Source organism: Pinus tabuliformis, chromosome 9 (genome assembly GCF_031772625.1).
Source record: "Pinus tabuliformis cultivar Carrire ecotype Pingquan chromosome 9, CPIR1, whole genome shotgun sequence".
NCBI classification, from domain to species: Eukaryota; Viridiplantae; Streptophyta; class Pinopsida; order Pinales; family Pinaceae; genus Pinus; species Pinus tabuliformis.
This window is the reverse complement of record NC_142307.1, coordinates 978,972,298-978,989,281: the sequence shown is the minus strand read 5'-3', so window position 1 is coordinate 978,989,281 and position 16,984 is coordinate 978,972,298. Positions and strand designations below refer to the sequence as shown.

At 39.2% G+C, this 16,984-nt stretch overlaps 1 protein-coding gene across 1 annotated transcript in view; it reads right to left on the bottom strand.

Annotated features, from left to right (window-relative positions):
• Nucleotides 1-14,677, bottom strand: part of LOC149152006 (uncharacterized) — a 210,107-nt gene extending 195,430 nt beyond the window's left edge. Inside the window, exon 1 of the mRNA XM_089443341.1 lies at nt 14,655-14,677. The gene's annotated coding sequence lies outside the window, so the exon portion shown is untranslated. The remainder of the gene's footprint in view (nt 1-14,654) is intronic.
• Nucleotides 14,678-16,984: the final 2,307 nt, after the last annotated feature.

Sequence of the window (16,984 nt, the reverse complement as noted above, 5' to 3'; positions counted from 1 at the left end):
GATGCATTACTTTTTGGGTTTGGAGGTGTGGCAGGAGGAGGGGCATTTCTTCCTGGGGCAGGGGAAGTATATTGTGGACATCCTTGGCAGGTTTCACATGGAGGATTGTAGACCCATGTCGACACCGATGATCACCAACTGGAAGAAGCTTCATGCTTTGGATTCTGAGTTGGTGGATCCCACATTGTACAGGCAGCTGATTGGTTCCTTGATGTATTTGGTCAACACTAGACCAGATATTTGTTTTGCAGTCAACACGATGAGTCAGTTTATGTGTGAGCCTAGGAAGGTTCACTGGGTGGCTGCAAAACACATTTTGCGGTACTTGCAGGGGACAGTGGATTATGGTTTGGACTACAAGCAGGGGGATGGAGTGAGATTGGCAGGTTACACTGATTCTGATTGGGCAGGTTGTGCTTCTGATAGGAAGAGCACTTCAGGGTGTTGTTTTGGGTTGGGTTCGGCAGTAGTGTCATGGTTCAGCCGGAAGCAGCAGTCAGTAGCATTGATTTCAGCGGAAGCAGAGTATATGGCAGCCAGTCTAGCTAGTTGTGAGGCCATCTGGCTTCGCAAGATGTTGTTTGGCTTATTTGGTCAGCCGTTGAGACCTTCAGTGATTTACTGTGATAATCAGAGTTGCATTAAACTCACGGAGAATCCAGTATTTCATGACAGGTCAAAGCATATCGGGATCAAATATCATTTCATCAAAGACTGTGTTCAGAAGGGCGCTGTGAAGCTTGAGTATATTCCCACTGATGAGCAGGTTGCAGATATTCTTACCAAAGCCTTACCACGGGGCAAGCATGACTACTTCAGAGACAAGATGGGTGTGGTGAGGAACACCTTCCTCGGTAAGAGGGAGTGTTGAAATTTGGTACCAGAGGACAGGTGGTTCCCGAAGGCCTTGATCTTTGGCCTAGGGAAAACTGTCTAGAAGAATTTAATTTTTCTCCTAAAGTGACTTTATAATTTTTTTTAAAGTCAAATCTAATTTAAAAGTGACTTTAAGTGATAAAGTTACTAAAGTCTAATTTTAAAGTGACTTTTATAAAGTCAATGAAAAATTAGAAAGGAAAAGTGACTTTGGAAATAAATGACTAAGTGGGTCTTTATTAAAGTGGGGTGAGTTAAAAAATAGAAAGTGAGATTTAAATGTGCATTTAATCTCAGCCCTAGATCTCAATCTATTTCAGCGATTGGATTTAGGGATCACCCAAAAGTCACTTAGGGTTAGATTAAGGGAGGAAAAGGAGGAAAAGATCATTCATTCTTTCGTGAGCAGATTGAGAGAGAGAGAGCAAGAGAGCAAGGGAGATTTCTGGACAAGGAGGAGAAGGAGGCAGCAGCTTGGCACACATACCAAGGCAGCATTTAAGCAAATCCTTACAGCTGAATGAGCAAGCAGTAAAAGGCAGATTTTTGCTGAGCAAACAGTAAAAGGCAGATTTGTTTTTGCACAGAAATCGAGGCAACTGATTTTCTGCACAAAAATCAAGGTCAGTACAGTCTGTCTGCATTGTCCGTACAGCCTGTACGTACAGTCTGTATAGCCGTTTGTACCGTCCGTACAGTCGTTCGTACCGTCCGTACAGTAGCCGTACAACATTGTGTTGCTGTTTGGAAATTTCCAGTGGGCTGTGAGGCTCAGAAATCGAGATAAGTTGTAAATTTGCTTGCTGATTTTTGCTAAAAATTTCTCACTGTAAAAAAGGCATTTTCAGAAATAAAGAAGAGCTCTCGAACTGGTTTTCCCCAAGAGTTGTAGGGGGTTTTTCCAGGGTCACATTGACCAAAAATTACTGTGTTCAAATGTTTTAAATGGCTGTTTGTAACTGCTGAATTTTTATTTCTGCATTTTCCAGCATTCTATAAAATTTCCAAAATTTGTGTTTTCAGCAAAAATTTATTTTTTCAGTGCTAAATGTATGGATATGGGAATGGGCATTTAACTATATGGGAGAAATAAGGTGAAACTGAAAACCGGGGTGGGAAAACAGAAATTTTTACAAACTCAAAAAATCAGAGATTCAGTCCTCCAAAAATCTAATAAGGTGTCAAACAATTAATGCCAAATGAGCTCCAATGATTAGTTAATGAAATTAAGTGATTGTTTATTGGTTTTTTGTCACTCTATGCTTTTTAGTAGTGTTATGGGACTGAATGGATAGTTGTAGCAAATCAGAGATGAAAATGAGGGATAGAGAAGCAAACCAAGATGCCTAAATGCCTAGTTGAGGGCTAGAAGACTTGGAGATGATTTCCACTTCTTGCAACCACAATGTTAACAAGAAAATCACTACAAACATAAGATGTCAATCCACTACAACAACGCAAAAATCAGAGATCACTGAATATGGGCTAGGGCAAGCCTTTAAGTCTAGGAAAACCCCAACCCTAGGGCTAGGAGAGGCATAGGATGAGGCTAGAGGCCAAAGAAGAGCAACAATGAAGGGAAGAAGGCCCAAAAAGACCTTGGGTGAGGTAAACAAGCCCATAAGGGCTACCGTCAAGCCCTAGAGGATTGACAAAGGAGTCAGGACAAGGGAAAGCCCTTGAGGGTCAGAGGCTAAGGGAAAGGCCCATTAGGGCCTACAACAAGGGTTAAGAGGAGGGTCGAGGGCCTAAAAGGGCAGCGCAAGGCTACGGCTAAGCCAAAAGAGGGGGACTGAGGCCCCTAAAAGTTTAGACGACAAGGGTTAAGGCCTTAGAAAGAGTTGTGGCTCACCCAAAGAAGGCTCAGGGATAGCCCTAAAAGGCTAGTGACTAGGCTAAAAGTGGAAGGCAGCTAGGCCTAGAAGGCCTAAAAAAAATCAAACCCTTGCAATTACAAAATTTCTCCAGAAAACTACCTAAAAATCACTACTTCCTTAGGGCCTCAAAAAATTGGACGGCTTCCTGCTTCAGTTGGATGTTGGTTGCTGGAAGCCGGAGAGGCTAGATCTTACCCTCAAGGGCCTAGATCAACCTTCTTTCCTTGGATGAATATCCCAGAAAAAATTTGCTACTTCAAACCCTTAAGCTATCACCTGCACAAATGAATAAAATAATCCCTGGATCCCATAACCAGATCCGATGCGGCATAATTATGCCAACTCCTGGAATCCACCTATCCCATGTATTCTAACGAATTTTGATGTATCATGAATCAATCTCGTCATGCACAACTGCCTTGCGCCTGCCATACCACACAGTGAGCTTTGTTATCCTGTCTCCCGAAATTGCACCACAGTACTGCATGGAGACTGAACATCCACCTGTAGACAAGGTCTACTATCCACTGCAACTCAAGCTCATATAACGCCTCGAATTATCTCGTTGAAAGTGCATTATACAGCTCCCTCTCAATCACCTCCCCAAGTGTGAGCCAAAGGGTGGAACATATGCTACCTCTGCAGCAAATTACCCCATCCCTAAGCTTATATCTGTCAACTCGTGCACCCACCAAATGTCTCAAATGGAGAGTCTCTCTCCTGCCCATGATATATTGTGTCTCATCCAACTACCTAGGGTGAACCTCCCATGTCCTACTACCTGTAGTGAGAGCATCTACAGGCAACAACCAAACGCTCTGCAACTGTAAGCAACACGGGAGAGTGATGGGTGGGTAGGTACCCAAGGGTATGATCAAGAATCTGCAGGGATACTGAAGAGTAATCCCAGGGATGTCCCTCTCTCCGCCTCGGATCTGCTAATAACCCAATCGAAGACCTGTCTCCGTTGAACATGGTGTCCCCAGATGCTCAACAGCATCCTCATCGACCCTAAGTGAGTTGCCCCCAATGGTACGCCTAGTGTCCCTGTTCATAAGTCTCCTTGGAGGCAACGCTCCAAGAGCCCACTGTGTCACACCATATGCCACTGCACACCACCAAGTATCCCCATACTCTTCGACATAACACTGTACATCGCAACCTATCTCTGTCTCTATATCACCTTGTACTGTCGAGAGTCCCATATGCACCTATGCATCTGTCACTCCACTAACAACCCCAATGTGGTGTGAGTCGCCCCCCTACTCCATGGTGTAAATCCATGCACCTTCGTGCTTACCTGTAAGCCACTACTCAACGTTGTATGCTCCTACACACCACTGCATGCCATGGTCTAAAGCTAAGACAGTACACGTCGGTCTACACCCTACCAGTATCACCACCTCCACTGTCGCATCACCATACCCTTTGATGCATGGGTCTGGCCTCCAAATCCTCCCTGAGAGACACGAGAGGTGAATCCCCCTATGTACCAGTGGCGATGCCACCACTATGTTGCTCCACCGTGACCATTGTGCCCCACATAACTAGGGAGAACCCTTGGCCCCATACAAGGCACTGTGTAGTGGCCTACCAATCCAACCTGTCACTAAAGTTGTTGGAGATTTGAAAGTGTGTGGACTCTCGATCACTAGATAGATCACACTGCTAATACCCTCGTCAACCAAGCCCATGCTAAGTCGGGGGATCCCATTCTCAAAGAACTCATGCATGCAACCTTAGAGAACAAATGCGAGGAACAAAGGCTATACAAATATTGCCACATATGTCATCTGAAATTATCCTCAGGTGTGATCCAAGCGAATAACAAAAGACTCAAGACTCATCTAGCAAATGGAGGAAGAAACGAGCCAATATATAGAGGTTTATCCAAGTGAAGGGGCAAGCCAACATGATAAGTGAGGTTGAATTTACTCAAAAATTTGAATTTTTATTAAATGATTTTCCCTCCAAGGTTTGAAGCCGACTTCGTGAGAGATAATAATAATCCCTTTTAATATCCATTTGCAATCATATTCCTTTTGCTTTATTAAATGTCCCAAAAAAATCTTTGCTTGATCTAATAGAAAGGAAGGCTAGGGGATTTCTCCCTAGCTGCCAAATTTAACAAGATGTGTGGTTGGTTCCTAGATACCAGCGCTACAACTCGAAACACTAAATACATGCAAACTATCAACATTTACTAGCAAATGAAAATGTCAATGGGGAATGTATTGGTGGAGTGCTCAAAGACTCACCAAGAAATTATGTTGTGCATAGATGAATTCCAAAGACGTAATAAAAAGCTCAATGACAGACTTTCTTCCATAGCAAAAAGGATAGTTGATCTAGAGTTTACTACTTCATATGAAGAGGAGGACCATCTAGACACAATTCAGATGGACTCGCTATCTAAATAGATGATCATTCCATATAATTGTGATGTTGTCTATTAGTAGCAAGGCTGCAAATCTAGAAAAGAAAGCTATTATTAATGATATTAGGGAGGTAGATAGATATATGTTGTATTATCAAGACAAAATTGTTTTTAAGTTCAAGAGAGTACATTAGGCCAAAAACTCTCTTGTTATTCCACTAGTCTGATTTCCCTTGTTGTGGCAGACTAGTAGCAATAGCTATTTTTGCATATGATGCAATTTCCTAGTAATACAAATCTGCCCAATTACCTTAATAAAATTTGAAAAAAAAAAAATATCTAAAATTAAAGAGATGGTTATATTAAAAAATATCAATCAATAAATCACCAGAAGTATCAAAAGACACATGTTCCAAATAGCCATCGTACTATCCAACGGACAAGCCAAGGACAACATCAATATGAAAGACTACGTGATAATCCTAGTATTTCAAAAAGAAGCTTGGTTGTAGAATCTTATCATCACCCAAAACACAGAAGTTGACACCAAATAATTACATAGAAAATTGAATTAGGGTGGTCTAACCCTTCCACAATACGACAATTTTGCTCAATGCTTCATAAATCACATAGCCTTGTGTTTGCAACCATTGCAGCTTCAAGAACAGAGAATCACGCAAAAGCATTGCAAGCCAAAATGAAGATGTAACTTTTTCCATAAAAAGCTTTGAGGACAAGGCATCTTGAAGGGAGATGCAATGTGATGAATATAAAATACATATTTTACAAAATAATATATTTTCCAATAGTTTGACCAATCATAATGTCATTGATAGCCTTTAAGCTTATTAGAGGCCTTCAAGCTGACCAAACTTAATTCTTTCCTCAAAAAAATAGAAATAAATAGGCTTATTAGAGGACAATGAGACTTAATAATGATGAGGGGCAGTGTCAGCATGGTTGTAGTGTAAGGCAATGTTTAATGTGATGAGATTCTTAGCAATGACCTTGATATAACAGTGACCTTATGATGTATAACCGTAATAGTGATCTTGACTTGAAGACATTGCCAGTGATTCATACAACTGTGACTAGGAGGCATGACTATGATCTGTGATATGATAGTGTCCCTGATATTGCAGTGATCTTTGTTATGGCGGGTGAGCTCCATGTATATGACAAAGATCTATGTGTATGTGACAGTTACCTTGAGATGACAGGTGACCTTTCGTGTATGGCAATGACAATCTAATCTATGGCTTGTCTCTATAATGATGATGTGACTAGGATGGCAGATCATGTGCTCATATGACAAGTGATATGGAGGCTTGTACTTGCCTCTCTAATATATATGTATGTTGATGTGATTGATGATGAAAGACTCTTGTCTCATGATATTTGTACATTGTATCTCAACTGAACATTTGATCAATATCTAATAAAAGAAGAATCTGATTGGGTTTTCCCCCTTGTGGGGTTCTGCCCTGGTCTCTGACCTAAATCTTGGTGTCTCTATAGTGTATGTTTTTCTTTTGTTGTTCTTTACTATTCCGTTGCATTGTTGATGTTATTGTCCTCTCTACATAATTGCTAATGATGATATCATGTTATGGGGTGAATGTAATGTGAAAATGTTGAAAATGTTTACAGATGCAATTATCTACAGCAGATAACAATCTAGCCCTAAAAATTAACATGGTATTAGAGCTAGGTTGAAGAAAAGTCATTGAGATCACCTCTGTGAAGACACGTATGATGAAGTTCATGATCAAAGCAAAATGAAAGGAATGAAGATGGTGAAGACCTAAAAGAATGTTAGGGTTTGAAGGCAACCCTAGGGAGACCTTTTGTTTTTGCAAATAGAAGCTAGGGTTTAGAGAAACCCTAAGAGTGGCCTTGATATGGAAAGCGCTTGGTATGATTCAGAATTTCTTCATGTTATTATGTGATCAGTAAGAAGCCATTTAGTTATTCAACTACCTATGACAGATTCAGAGAAACCCTAGATAGACTTGTCTCCTACCTGATAGGAGACGATATGATGCAGATTCAGTGATCATTTAGTATATTGATAAGTTGGGATTGGCTGCCAATGTAAGAAATCAAGGATATAGGTGATACTCAAGAGGATGCATTTCTTCTGAAGACGACATTGACATATGGTTGATGGATAATGGTGACTCATGGAGAACAGATCAAGAGGGAGCTAATAGCTTCCTACAATCCTCATTAAAGATAAGTACTTTCAAGGCTCATGTTATTTCTTTGTGACACTGCTCTTGTTTAGATTTATTATTTTAGAATATTATTTATTCTCCCTGCATGAGTATTTGAATGCTTCTAAATTCTTGGATGAGGATGTGATCAAGGAAAACAGATCCATCTTGAGGATCATCGTGATGCATAGTGCAAGAAGAGTAATGCAGGAAGAGGGAGTTGGTGTAAGAAAATGAAGGAGCCACTCTCATATCTAGAGAAGAAAGGCAGACTTACCTTATCATCAGATACTCTTTCATTATGTTTATTTACTTTGCTATTATTGCTCTTACTCTTGTTCTGGGATCAACAGGTACATCAGATGGATGTAAGGACCAAGTCTTCAATATTGAGATTTAGGAGGATATAGAACCATCCCTTGATTAGAGTGGCAATCGACAAGAGCCCAGACCTTGAAGAAAGGATCCCTGTCTCCAAGGTTGATAACTATGATTGAAGAAGCTTCCTATTCAGAGGGAGTAGAATGTAAGATTGAATGAGACGCTGAGAGAGATATGTCCATGCAAGGACCATTCCAAGATGACAAAGATGTAGCAGTGCTAGATGCTTCCGCGATATTGAGTCCAACCGTGATAAGGGAGATGCTCTCAGAGGGAGAGCATTGGGATAAGATCTAAGCTCATGTTGCCAAATATACTATTATCAGATGTATGTGAAGTTGACTTCTTCCATGATGCACTTAAGGAAGCAACATACTTGGGGCTACCTCAAAGCTTTGAGGCACATTAGAAGAGACTCATGATTTTAGACTGAAGTAAGTCCCATATGGACTCAAGCAAGTCCCCGGGACTTGGCATGCTTGGATTGATGGACATCTGATGCGGAGACCAACCTCTCTTCAAGGTTGAAGGTATGTCTTTGATATTTGGTTTTACAAGCTAATAATTTATCGTCTGACATAATCAAATCATCTTTGTGATCAGTGCTAGAGGGAGTTGACCTCTAAGCCCAAGGTGATCCACTTCTTGAGATTAAAAGTGAAAAAAAAAAAAGATGATGAGGACTTCCTTATCAAAGGAAGTATGTTGTCAGAGACTTGGCATAATGGATTACACTGCAGCAGTTGAGAGAGACTCCTCTTCAAACTCAAATTTGATGGATTCTATGATGAGCACAAAATCAATTGGATTCTTGCTTTGCAACATGTTCCTTGCGCTAGATAAAGCTTAGACATGTATATTGGATTGCTACCAAACATGTGAAACTATTAATCATGGACAGAGACAAACTGTCGGAAACTTGATGGATACACCAATGACTGACTGAGACAAAAAATGTTGTTGATAGGAAAAGCACATCTGGGTTCTGTTGTAGCTTGGGGTCTGCCACGATTTCTTGGATGAACCAGAAACAGAAGTCTGTTGATTTGTGTACAACTGAGGTAGCGCAAATTGTTGCTAACATGGCTAGTTGTGAGGCAGTGTGATTGAGAAAGCTCTTCGGAGAGTTGTTTGAGCAAGTGTTATATAATGCGATAATATGAGTGGGATCTAACTTTCAAGAGAATCTCATGCTTTATGGTTGGTCCAAGCATATTGATATTGGATATCACTATATTTGGGATATGGTGCAAAAGGAGCAATGAGGCTCCAACAGTGATTTGTTGTGGAATTGAAGTATTGAGGCTTCAGCAAATGAGTTAGTTGCTAGCATTCTCACCAAGCCTTTGCCGAAAGGGAAGTTCTTGGTCTTCAGAGAGCAGCTTGGACTGATGGATGTGACCCTGCTGAGAACGGGTCATGGTTGATCGAGAACACTAAGTTATGCTCTCCCCCCTTGTCTGAGCTCCCAAGTTGAGAATGAAGCCGGAGACTCCTGAGGTTGAGGGAACTCTTGGACAATAGGATAGATTGTGATCCTTACCTTCCACGGTAAGTCATATCCTGCCTATTATCACTGTAGGGTGTGTGTGATCCTTGTCACTTATGGCAAGTAGAGGCTTCCTCCCCTACCATCAAGTCTGGGACTTGACAGAGTATACCCCAGTGTGCATCCTACCCACAAGTTGGGCTTGTTGGGATTGCCCCCCATCTGGCCAATGGGTAAGGAGAGACTTGAGTGTGTGTGATCCTTAATACTGGTAAGTAGAGGTATCCTCCCCAAGTTAAATTATGCAGGTGTTCTACCACTTGATTCTTGGGGGTCAAGGTAGGAAGATCATCAAACAGTAGGATAGTTGTGATCCTTACCTCTCATGGTAAGTAGTATCCTAACTATTTTCATTGGATATAGGGTTACATATTATCTCCCCTATGATGATTTTTCTTCTTTAGATCGACACATCATTGTTCAACTAAGATGAAGGAACTTGACCTGGAGACCAGTAGGGTTTGGAGGATCTAATCGATCTCCCATACCATCGGTTGTGGATTATTCTACTTATAGAAGATGAGATGAGATAAGATGAGACAAAATGAGATGAGATAAGATGAGACGAAATGAGATTGGATGAGACATCTGAGATGAGACTTGTGATGCAGATAGAAATTCCTCCCTAGCTTAGAGGGAGTGTTGAAATTTAAGATAGCTATGGGATGAATTTCCCATGAGAAACCCATCTACCCCAAAAGAAGCCCATCATGCCCCAAAGGTGAATTCAAATTGATAAAGAAATATTATTATTAATGTGGCACAAATCAACATGGGCAAGTAATCATTAAAGACATGTGAAAAATATATTTAATATTATTTTGAACAAGATTTTAAAAATTTCCCTCCAATATTTGCAAGTCAACTCAAGTCAGCCTCACAAGCAAAGGACTTCAATGGCACCAAAAGGCACCCCATTGATTTGTATAAATAAAAGATCCTATGGCTCATTTAGAACATCGCATCATTGAGAGAAATGATCTGTAGTGGCTCGTTGTAGCTCACACTCGGTAACCCGCATCTCTATGGCTCGCTATTATTATATGGTTTGCATTATTTTTGAGGATTGTTATTTATTTCTGAGTGGCTCAAATATCATTTTCTATGGACCGTTACTTTTACGGTTGTCAGCATCTTGCTCACTTATCTTCTATAGCTCGGATTCTATCTAACAGTGGCCCGCATATTCTCTACTGTGACATTCTCTAGATCACTATACTTTGTGGCACAATGACATTGTTATCTCTCTATGGTGACATTCTCTAGATCGCTATGTTTTGTGGCACAGTGACATCATTATCTCTCTATGTGGCATCTCTCTACAATGGGACTCGCATTCTCTCTATAGCATTGTTCTATCGTGGACTCTCATTCTTTATGTGTCATCACTCTACAATCTATATTATACTTTGTGGCATCGCTCTGCATCACAGAGGCTTGCGTTACAGTGGGGCTAGTACTCTATGGTGGTTCCTGTAGCTTGCATATGTCAACAGTGATATGTTGTAGCTCATTGTGGCTCGCACTCTATGGTTGGCTTATTACAACGATTCATATATGGCTCCAATTTACAATAGTGGCTCATATGTGGCACTGACTTGTATATATGTCGACAATGGCTCGTGGCTCGCATCAGTCTTCATATGGTTCGCATTATATGGCCCTCAATATTCATGTGGTTTGCATCAATGTTCTATGGCTCTCAATTGCTTGGGCAGTGTTTAGATAACCATCACTGATACTTATTACACTGAGATAGCATTCTTGACAACAGTGACCTTGATGCATGATGCAAATGCATATCGTTGAAACCTAATGACAATGAGACTTAATAATGATGAGAGTCAGTGTCAATATGTCTGCAGTGTAAGCCAGTGTAAGCCAGTGTTTAATGTGATGAGATTCTTGGCAATGACCTTGATATAACAGTGACCTTATGGTGTATAATTGTAACAGTGATCTTGACTTGAAGACATTGTCAGTGATTCATACTACTGTGACTAGGAGGCATGACTATGATCTGTGATATGATAGTGTCCTTGATATGGTAGTGATCTTTGTTATGGCAAGTAACCTCAATGTATATGACAGAGATCTATGTGTATATGATAGTGACCTTGAGATGACACGTGACCTTTAGATGGTAGTGACAATCTAATCTAAGGCTTGTCTCTATAATGATGATGTGACTAGGATGGTAGATCATGTGATCGTATGACAAGTGATATGGAGGCTTGTGCTTGCCTCTCTAATACATATGTCTGTTGATGTGATTGATGATGAAAGACTCTTGTCTCACGATATTTGTACATTGTATCTCAGTTGAACATTTGATGAATATCTAATAGAAGAAGAATCTGGTTGGATTTTCCCCTTGTGGATTTTTTCCTTAGCCTCTAACCTAAATCCTAGTGTCTCTATTGTGTATGCTTTTCTTTTGTTGTTCCTTATTGTTCCGCTACATTATTGATGTTATTCTTCTCTCTACATAATTGATAACGATGATACGATAGTATGGGGTGAATGTAATGTGAAAGTGTTGAAAAAGTTTATAGATGCAATTATCTACAACAGAGAACAATCTAGCCCTAAGAATTAACACTCGAGTTCAATTCTCAAAATTGACATGATGAGCTTTGTTATAATGCCTTTGAGCCTTGTTGTTGAGTTTGAGCAGTCCTTAGAGGACCAAAACATGTATATTCCTCATATGAAATATTAAGATATTTCTCATGGAAATGTGTGTGTGTGTGTGTTTTCTAGAGTAATAACTCCATGGAAGCCCTGAGGGTTAGCTCAGTTAAGCGAGGTCCCATCGTAAAAGCACCTCGCTATTGGAAGGTCACGGGGTCAATTCTCCTCAACACTCTCGGGGTGATGCTCTGCTAATAAGCCAGCGGGAAGTGATCCCTTTGAGTGGATCTGCCCGGATATTTCCTCTGGGAAAAATATATAGAAGGTAAACAAACAAACAAACAAACAAAACAAAACAAAAAACTCCATGAAAAACAACAACAAGTGACAATCTTACATACATCTAAATATGTTAAAACCTTTTAACTTTCAAATAAATAGGTGGTTTCGTTGCATGGGATGAAAACAACCATCTTTGAAAACCAACACACAATGACAAAGATAAAGAATGCAAACATTCACATGTGGTTAAACAACCACAAAATCCATCAAAATGAAGGTCTTGGGTTGGTTGCATAATCAACACTCACGAATATAATCTTAAATAGTTTTATGCATAAATGGCTAGTGAAAGTATCTTTGGAGATGTTGAAACCTTTTGTTGCATACAAATCAACCCATGTATGAGGATGATTGAGCTTCTTTAACCAAGCGCTCATGAGCAAGACCATCTGGCAGACATGGGACATGTTCTATTGAATATAAGCAACATGCCATCCAAAAGAATATAATTCAAGAAAGGCATCTACTTCACAGTTGCTGCTTATTATGAAATTAAAATGATAGGTCTAAAATGGTAATCAAGATAAGGGCCTTTTTCATTTAAATAAAAACCATTGTTACCAACTCCACCCTACCACCACCAACACTACCACCCACTCACAAACAACTCAATTTTTACAAGTCATGGCCTAGATATTATGTAAGATAAGGCACTGAACATGCAGTACATGTGGTACAACCCAATAGCTAATGTAATTTGCTACCCTGCCTCTCTCTCTCTCTGGAGTCTGTCCCTATCTCCCTCCTTGTCTATGCAAAAGTATGCAGCTTTATCTAAACAAAACAACTTCAGATTTACTTTCAAATGCAACCCTCTTAACACACTAAAGTGTTAAAAGATTTCGTGAATAAAATAATTGCAGAAAATATCCTGACTAAAACTTTTGTGGCAGTAGGAACAAAGATATTTACAAAATCCAAACAAAATTCTGTAAACCTGCGACTGAAATTTAAGCCAACAATGGAAATGCCAAAAACATAAATGGCCAAAACAAGATTGGTGCAGTTTTAAAGTCCTTGAAAAGAAAACGAACCTTTTTTCAACTATACTTGTAGTGCAAGGAAATATAACATCATTAAACAGGTTTTGAGGGATGCATCGGATAGGCTTTAGTAAGGGTTACCCTTTTCAGAGTGGTTGCTGCCCTCATATCACAATAAATGTACAAAGCCTACAGTCTGTCTTAAATTCTATATCACAGGTGCAGATGATAGCTCAACAGTAAATGATGAACGATTTCATGGCAACCAATTGCCAAAAGCTCTTGATTAACAAATAGCCCAACACGATTTATTGTATATAAATATCCAAACACTGATGTACAAAATGGTGATTGCCATCATTGATCACAAACAAAGTAACTACCCAAAAGCTGGTACAAGATAAATTGGTGCTATCGACTAAAGATCTGCCAAATCCTAGGTCATAGGATGTGAACATCTATATGTTATGGTCATTCTGTATATGCACTTATCGATAATGCACATCGTGAAATAAAGGAGCTCGACAAAAATGATGCCGGGTAAAACGGTGCTATCAACCAAGATATAGTCAATGACTCAATACCCAATTTGAAAGATGTATATGTAGACATATAATGATCAGTTGTAGGCATAGTGAATCTTAATTTTGCCCAAATTCAATTATAAAGAAGCATTTCGAAAATTGGAAAAAATGTAATTCAGCTCTACCCACATGACCACATGTAGCATAAGCCAGCATCAATATTGAATTACAAGAGTGTCATCCACTACTGAACAGCCCAAACCAAATCGAACCGCTTGGATATAACTATACTGATAATCAGATATACCTCTACTAAATGATCGTCCATATAAGAAAACACATCGGCTAGGCCAAACTCGGTGCAATCTAAAATGCTGGAACACGACATGAGGGCGATGGATTGTTTAGCTCTCCAGAAGGGTTCCATTCTCACTCTAATCCACCAGAATGGGTTGTAAAAATGGATGAGACCATTTTGCCATTCTCGAGCGAACGTGGCAGAATACATACCCCTCAGACCTGGCAACTGAACTGAAGGAAGTCCATGTCGTATAGTGCAGCCCCTGGCATCGTGGTCTGTTTCTCGAAGTAACTGCTTTTGCAGTAAAAGAAAAAACTGAAGTGTTGGGTTGAAAAGTTTTTGGTAGAGACTAGCTCATTTACAAAAATCATCACTCTTTATGCATGTAAAAACATCCCTGTTGAATTGATGCTGTAAAGCGACGGCAATCAAGCATTTAAAGATGATTATTTAAAATTTTCCTCTGCATTTAAAATGCTGCAGTGCGGCCGGGAATGAAAATGCAGAGGCCTCTCCCTCAAACATCCAATTAACAAATTTAATTTAAGAATCAGAACAATTAACCAAAGATACCCACAATCTTAAATTACAAACCTGGATTTGCAATTTCCAGCTGTCTGCACAAGCTCTCTACCGAAACTCGACCTGCAGTAAGTTGCAAGCAAAACAAAAAGGAGTGATCAAATGCAGCAGAAACAGAAGCTCTCTGCCTCTGTAAAATCACACGGCAACTCAGCGGTCACGACTTCAATTTCTCGTAAAAACCCAAATGTGTTGTGGGTGCATTATTATCAGGTGAGAGGTAGGAAAACAAAAACCTAAGAAAAAGAACAAGTACCAACTGACAGCTGCTCCCCAGAGAGCACAGGACAGTACCCAAAGAAATCAAAACACAAAGAGCAGGGAGAGATTTATGTGTTCCAATTCATTTGAGTAAAATCCCAGGAGGAGGAATTTAGGGGGAGGAGGAGATCAGCTGGGGTTTGATTGAAAAGGAAATTGAAAATCAGGGGCGGATGGGGGATTTGTTAGAGGAGCGAAGAGTGAGGGGAAGGGGAGAGGAACGGAAAGGGGGTTACACTCACCGTTGACGAAATTCAACAAGAATCAAATAACTGACAACAACAACAATTTTCTACAATGCCTCCTATGCTTGGTCGGTTATCGTATCGCTCTATTTTTATCCTCCTTACACTTTGTCAATGCATTCTTCTCCTCCTCCTTCTCATAGTCGCCCTGATTATTCGCCGGCCTCCTTTTGTTGTTTGTGGGCTTATATACTCTTGGCGTGGAAGGATTTCCACGCTATAGTGCTTTCCGGAGACCATGATCTTGAGCGCCATATTTTAATTCAGTACTAAAATAAGTCTATTTAATTTTAAAAGCACAACAAATTTATTAATGCATATCCAATAAAATCTCGCATTATTTTAGTTGTTTGTCCCATTTCCGATGAAGAAGCCTTAGGAAAAGGTTCATGGAAATGAGGAGTTGAATGATTACGGGGAGCAATATGCAAGTTATATCTGAAAACTAAAATCAAAAGTGTCAATGAATTTCAAGATCTTTAATATTAAGGTTAAATATAAGTGCTTCATTTGGTTTTTTAAATGTGGTTTTTATATAATATAAAGGTGGACATAATTACTTCATTTTGTTTTTATATATATAGTTAAATAAATAGATTATTGTGAAAAGTGGAAGAAGGATGAAAAAATATCAATTATTGTAAAAGTTTTGTTATATATAAATTATATGATATTTATAATTCAAATAATACATAATATATAAGGTTATTTAGGAGTTTTATAGTGTTTTGCACAAAAATTAGCATGAATGTGAATTGGGAAAATCCAAGATAGTAATTTTTTCATGAGAAAATGAACAAATCATCATAAATCAGCTTCAAAAGTGAAGCCCTAAAGAAAAACACTATGGACTAAGAAGATTTGGGACTAGCAAATGCAATGCTCCCTTTTTCAAATGCTCATAACTCCATTATTCCTATATGGATGTAAAGTAGGAGGACCAAATATATCCAAAAACATATGGGTTTGGGTTGAATGAGTGCAAAAACAAAAACATGTGGTAACAAGGTGCCTTAGAGTCAAAAACAACTCCCCTTGTGAGATATTTGGATGTATGACTAAAATCTACATATCAAAGCACCTAACAAAAGCAAACACGCGATCACTAAGAAGAATAAAACAAGTTAATATTGAAATTTAAGGGTCATATTATCAGGCATGTGTGTAATTTGTAGGAGACAAATATAATGCAAAAAGCAATCTTAGTCTCTCTCTGTTTATAAACAATTCAACAACCCTTGTCTACAACCAAGAGTTCTTGAACCCCTTTTTTCAAAATTGAATCTGTGTACTGCTTTGGAGAGAATATGCTTCCCCATTCCACTATTTTTTAAATTCTTGGATGGATGGCATTAAGGGAGGCTATATATGCATCCCATTTTTCATCTTCTCTTCCATGTATTCTTAGTAAAGCTACAAGATTCCATTCTTACTACCAAATTAAGGATGGCTCTAGATAGGCAACCAAGCTAAATTGAATATGCTTATATATAATTAAAAATTATGAAGATATACCATAGTTCTCAAGATAAGAGGTCCACACATATTCCTCTTATATTATTTATTGTGGCCTCCCAAAAAGGCAATTTCCTTTGCACTTAGTTTCAAAAGTCCAACAACAAAGCAATTTCACTTTCAATATCTCCATTGCCAACTTGGTTATGCCATGCAACAGATTTGATCTAATTCGTCCCATTTCCAATAACTCCATTGGTTTCAAATTCCAAATAAGACTCGACATGGTCAAGTGTGTTTGTTATCTTCAAAGGTCTTCATTTTCATGTTTTTTAATGCATCGTAAATAATGGTAGATGTATCCTCCTGAAAATCAACCTA